The sequence below is a fragment of the Propithecus coquereli genome, unplaced genomic scaffold, assembly GCF_000956105.1.
Source record: "Propithecus coquereli isolate 6110/MARCELLA unplaced genomic scaffold, Pcoq_1.0 Scaffold92, whole genome shotgun sequence".
In the NCBI taxonomy this organism is placed as follows: Eukaryota; Metazoa; Chordata; class Mammalia; order Primates; family Indriidae; genus Propithecus; species Propithecus coquereli.
The window spans coordinates 3,573,288-3,579,597 of NW_012155507.1; the positions used below are offsets into that span (position 1 = coordinate 3,573,288).

At 37.1% G+C, this 6,310-nt stretch overlaps 1 pseudogene; it reads left to right on the forward strand.

Moving 5' to 3' along the window:
- Nucleotides 1–660: 660 nt before the first annotated feature.
- On the forward strand, nucleotides 661–6,087 carry LOC105826804 (annotated as a pseudogene).
- The last annotated feature ends 223 nt before the right edge of the window (nucleotides 6,088–6,310 follow it).

The following is a 6,310-nucleotide window of genomic DNA, read 5'->3' on the forward strand; positions in this document are numbered from 1 at the left end:
TTATAAAAATATATAGTATACATGTGTAAGCTTCAGATTATTTCTGAATAAATCCTTAGATTTCTTCTTCTCTCTCTCTTTTTCTCTCTTGCTTTCATTCTTTCTCTTTCTCTCCTGATTTCATGTTTCTCTCTCTCTCTCTTCTTTCCTCTCTCTTTCTCTCTCCCTCCCTCCCTTCCCCTCTCTCTCTTTCTCTCTCTTTTTCTCTCTCTAAAGCCTAATTCTTGTTTTTAAGACCTTCCTACTAATTAAATCAGGAGATCTACTCGGATAAACCAGACCAATCTCCTTTACCTAAAATCAGCTGATTAGGGATTTTGCATCAGCAAAACTGCAGCAGCATCTAGATTAATCTTCAATTGAATAAATAAGGAAGGTAGCCTAACCAAGGTGATATATCAAAAATTATAAAAAGATGTATTGCCATTTCAAAATATTGTAATAATTCACACTTTTTAAATGTACATCTGTAGAATGTAGGAAAAAAAGTAGCTCTTTGTACTAATGGTCTCTTTGATATTGCTATCAAGAGCAAAAAGAAATTAGTCAGCAGACTTGGGGGTAAAATATTCCACAATGTATCCATAGAATATATTTCTTCCCACCCTGAATCTCAGTACAAATAACTCCTTCAACCAAGGAAAAGGGCAAATATAGCTAATGGATTCAGTAATGAAACATTATGTAGGAAACAACAAATCAAAATGTATATGGGAGAATTTCATTTTTAGCAGTGACAGGTAAGTTTGAGTCAGACAAACACCCTTGCAGAAATCAAGTAGAAAAGCTGTAAAAAAAAAAAAATCTTACTTAAAATATTTTAAAGCATGAGCAAGCTACTAAGACAGCAAGAATTTGAAGTGTCAAAATCCAGAAACAAAGGGGAAAATATTAATAGAATGATATGCAGGGCATTCTCTTCACTTTTTCCCTCAATGCATTAATCAACCATTATAGGCTTCTGAGAAGCTGAAAAAACATTAGAGCTTTTAGCAGTTTCATAAAGCTGGGGGAGAGAATTAGAATTCAAAGTCAAAGAAAAGGGTCTCTTTTAACTGTCCCAAGCTTTCATTTTAGGCTTTTGAGGGCTATACTTTAAGGAAAAGGGAAACTGGATACAGACAAGACCCCTCAAAGGATTAAAACCAGCTGCTAAACAGATCAATCACAGAATTTATAGAGGTGATATGTCCACATTCTAATTGCCAGAAAGGAGCAAAAGTAAATCCTCTTTGAGGGAAGACTACAATTCTGAACCTCCAAGTATTTCTACAATATTTTATACACAATGTCTGGGATATAATAAAAACCGCAGACATACTGGAAAATAAGACAAAGTGACCAACATCAATAGAAAACTAAATAAAATAAATAGATGTATAGGAGTACTAGATGTTGAGAGTACCACACAGAAACATTAAAATAACTGTAACTAATATGATTAAGATCAGAATTTCAGCACAGAATAGGACTTTGTAAATAAACATGAAGTCTTCCAATTTCTGGTCTGGCAAGTAAGGATCTTTGAAGTTGCCACTCCATCCTAAAAGCAAGTACAATGCTGAACAAACTGAAAATTAGCAACTTTTCTTAGACGCTTAAGAAAAATGAGATTGATCATAAGGTAAACCACTGCCCCCAAATTTGAGCAGATAGGCAGATACAAAGAATCACAACATACCAGAGCAGAAACCAAAAGCAGAAACCTCTACAGGAACCAGTGATGGGGTAGGAAAACCTGAACTGTAATTGAAGATGTGCTGGAGGTTCTGTATGGATAATTCTGAGAGATAAAACCTCCAGGGACATGCAGTCATAGGTGGGGTCCTATCTTTTTGTAAGTTTTACCTCCAGGAGCTCTACCAGTTCATCACAGTGAATATCAGAAAATAGTCTCCTTGTGCTTCTGGCAGGGGGAGGGGAAATTAACCATTTTTAAATATGTCAGAGTGTCTGTTATTCTCAAAAAGGTCTGTCTTCAGGAGAAACTATTTTTAAAAAGCCTAACCTGATAGAAGTTTATCAGAACCTAACCTACCTGGAGGAAGGGAAATGCCAACTTCAACTTTCTCGAGACAAACTTCTCCACTTTAGCAACTGAGAATTGCAGAAGTTTATAATCCAGGGGCATAAGTTGACCAAAAGATTTAAACCTAATCATAAAACTATAGAATGCCTCCTTTGTTCCTACCCTTTGCCACTACATTACAAAAGGCCAATTTACTGCAGTTCATTTTATCCAGTATGTCATGTCTACCTTTTACCAAAAGTTACAAGGCAACTAAAAGGCAAAAAATCCAGTTTAAAGAGATGGAAAAAGCATCAAGATCAAAGTCAGATATTGCAGTGCTACAGTCTGAATATTTGTGTTCCCCCCAAGATCCATATATTGAAATATTAACCCACAAAGTAATGATGTTAGGGAAGTGACTAGGTCACAAGGGCAGACCATCCATGAATGGGATTAGTATCCTTATAAAAGAGGTCCAAGAGAGACCTTTTGCCCCTTTCACCATGTGAAGTTATAGCAAGAGGATGGCCATTTATGAACCAAAAAGAGGACCCTCATCAGATACTAAATCTGCTAGCACCTTGGTCATGGGCTTGTCGGGCTCCATAACTATGAGAATTAAATGTCTGTTGCTTATAACGTACCAGTTTATGATATTTTGCTATAGCAGTTTGAATGGACTAAGATAGGAAGGAATATTGCAATGTTCAAGCCAGAAATTAAAGAAAAAAAATCTAAAAATCTACAGTTAAAGCCTCATCTCCACCAGCCAGCCATGGGTTTGAACGTGGTTGTTGGGGAGACTGCAGTTGCAGCACACCAGGGAGCCGAGGGTCATCAAGCCGCCAGGGCAGGATTTTGTAGTGAAGCATTTCAAAAGCTGCTACAGACATCAGGGGAGCTGCCCTGGTGAGTGTGATTTTTCAAATTTGGATCAGCTAAATGTAAGAGAAGATCTTTAACCTCCCTAGGTGATTTGGATATCTATTCATCTGGAGGTAAAGTTGGTTCATCGTTAAGATGTTATTCTGATAAAAGCAAGCATTGTACAACACCTTTTTGCAATTCATTCAAGTACTTAAATGTGAATTGCCTAGATGATGAACTGGATTCTTTTCATGATTTGAAGAAACAGCAAACAGAAGAAGAGTTAATTGAGAATGATCATAAAGTTAATACCTCCGAAATAACCAAGCAACCTTTTAAAGAAATAGAAATAGTTGCCCTGCCAACTAACATGGCCTCATTAAGACGCAGGACTGGATGTTGTAGTGATGCAAGTGGCTCTCCTTTGAAACATGTCAGCTACCCAAAATCCAAAGTATCAAACAAGCAGACTTTACTTTCATATCAAGTGAGTCATTTATATGACAAATTATTTCAAATACACTTGTTTGTTTTTAGCTATTTTGCTGCTAGTTTAATTATTTTACATGTAAATTGTTTATTCACATATGAGGGAGTGAGGTGATAAATAGACTCAAGTGATAAAGGTAAATAGAATTTATAAGGCAGAAAAGAGAAAAAAAAGCATAACTTAGGAACAATGAAATTTTCATTGCACAGTTAGCAGAAAAGGTTTTTGCCCTTAAAACACTGAGAATTTAGCATGGGAGCAGATGTGACAGGCTCTCTTTCATGATGTCAGCCAGCAACCCTCCATCAGCACCTCCACCCTAGTCAGATCCAGCCCATACCATACTTCTCAGTAGACTTCCTTTCTGAAAAGCTGCTAAAAAGTAATGTTCTTTTCTACATCCATCCAAGGTCAAGAGTCTTCCCCTTTTGCTTCCAAGCATTTGCTTCCTTCTTCTCTTTTTCTAAGGAATGGCTTTACCTGTTCCTTCCTGGGGATACAATTTGACATGGCTCTCCCTCAGCACAAGTTTATATTGCCTTGATTCTGCCATCAGGCAAAAATAAATTGTACTTTTTGAAATCAAAATCAAAATTCTTAGAAAAGATGATTACACAGCAGGGTTAAGGTTCCGTCATGACTCAGAATGTTATGGAAAGCAGTTCAGGGTTACATAGTTTGAACATTATTACAGGGCGGATATTTGTGAGTTTAGGGTATCAATTATCTTAGGAGAACAAAGCTGGCTCATACCTTAAAAGTATGTACTATGAAATGACACATACCAGAAGGTCATGCTCCCTCCAAGAGGCATATCGAAAGCGGTGGATTTGGTGATGGGTAGTTAAGGTGGTAAAGGTTGAGGTGGGTTGGAGTAGTGGAAGGTAGGGTAGGAGGGTAGATTCAAAAATGCCCACAAGTCATGTAAACAAGCTGATTCCTCTTTCTTACCCTTTGAAAATTATTTTTGATAGGATATTTTAAATTTACCTAATTATAAGAATCAACCAGAATTTGCTTGCTAAAAATAGAAAATATGAGATCTGAGGCCCACCTGGATGTAACATGAGGAACGGAATATAAGAAATCTCTATTTTTAAATGCCATTATGATTCTGTGAAATTGGCAAGTTGTCCGTAGAGAGAGAACCTTTTAAAATACCATGGGCTGGCAGGGCGCGGTGGCTCACGCCTGTAATCCCAGCACTCTGGGAGGCCAAGGCGGGTGGATCGTTTGAGTTTAGGAGTTTGAGACCAGCCTGAGCAAGAGCGAGACCCCGTCTCTACTAAAAATAGAAAGAAATTAGCTAGCCAATTAAAATATATATATAGAAAAAAAAATTAGCCGGGCATGGTGGCGCGTGCCTGTAGTCCCAGCTACTCGGGAGGCTGAGGCAGTAGGATCGCTTGAGCTCAAGAGTCTGAGGTTGCTGTGAACTAAGCTGACACCACAGCACTCTAGCTAGCCCGGTCAACAGAGTGAAACTCTGTCTCAAAAAAAAAAAAAAATACCATGGGCTACCAACATCACTCAAACCTACCGCCCTCAACCGCACCAATCCCTAGTAACCACCATTCTACTCTCTAGCTCTAGGAGATCATTTTTTTAAAACTCTACATATGAATGAGATCGTGCAGTATTTGTATTTCTGCACCTGGCTTATTTCACTTAGCAAAATGTCTTCCAGGTTGTCACAAATGGCACAAATTCCTTCTTTTCTATGACTCAATAGTATTCCACATCTTCTTTTCCTAGATCAATTTCTTTTATTTCAAAATATTAATTGGGTACAAATTTTTTTGGTGTATGGATAGTTTTATAATGCCTAAGTCAGGGTTATTAGTGTAACCATCACCCAAATAATATCCATTGTACCTGTTAGGGAGGTTTTTACAACACCCCTCCTCCATTCTTGATTTCCAATGACTTTTACTTCCCTCTGTGCCCACGTGTGTGCATCGATTAGTTCCAAATTGTTAAAGAGTACATGTGGTGCTTGTTTTTTCACTCCTGAGAAACTTCACTTAGGACAATAGTCTCTAGTTCCACCCAAATTTCTGTGAAAGACATTAATTCATTCCTTTTTATGGCTGAGTAATACTCCATGGTGTGTGTATATGTATATATCACATTTTGTTAATCCGCTCATGAAGTGATGGACACTTAGATTGATTCCAAATCTTTGCATTTGTGAATGGTGCTGCAATAAATATTCGAGCACAGATGTCTTTTTGATAAAATGACTTATTTTCCTTTGGGTAGATATCTAGTAGTAGGATTGCTGGATCAAATGGTAAGTCTACATTTAGTTCTTTGAGGAATCTCCATACCGTTTTCCATAAAAGGTTGTATTAATTTGCAGTCCCACCAACAGTGTGAAACTGCAGCACAACAGAAATTTGCTCAAGAACTTCAAAAGTGAGAATGCTTTTTACTTGAAAAAGAACTGCTTTTCAGACATGAAAATGCCTTGAGTAAAACTAAAGGTGTTGAACAAGAGGTTCTTACAAGATTTCAAATTATAAAGGAACAACATTATGCAGAAGTTGAACATTTAACTGAAGTTCTCAAGGAAAAGAATAAAGAAAGCAAGAGACTGAGGTCCTCTTTTGATGCACTGAAAGAATTGAATGATATATTTTAAAAATAATTAAATGAAATAAGTGAAGAAAACAGGAAGATGGAGATTCTGGCTAAATGAGTTCAAGCTGGTTTTTAAACTTTTCACTTTGTGAGCAGCATGAAAATTTCCTTTCAATCTCTGTATTGTCATAAATTCGTACTTCCTCTGTAAAGTATCTAAACGAGCTTGAACTCTTTTATCCTGAATCTCTATCTTCCTGTTTTCTTCACTTACTTTATTTACCCTTGAATCCAGCAATCCCACTACTGGGTATCTACCCAAAGGAAAAGAAGTCATTATATCAAAAAGACACCTGCAA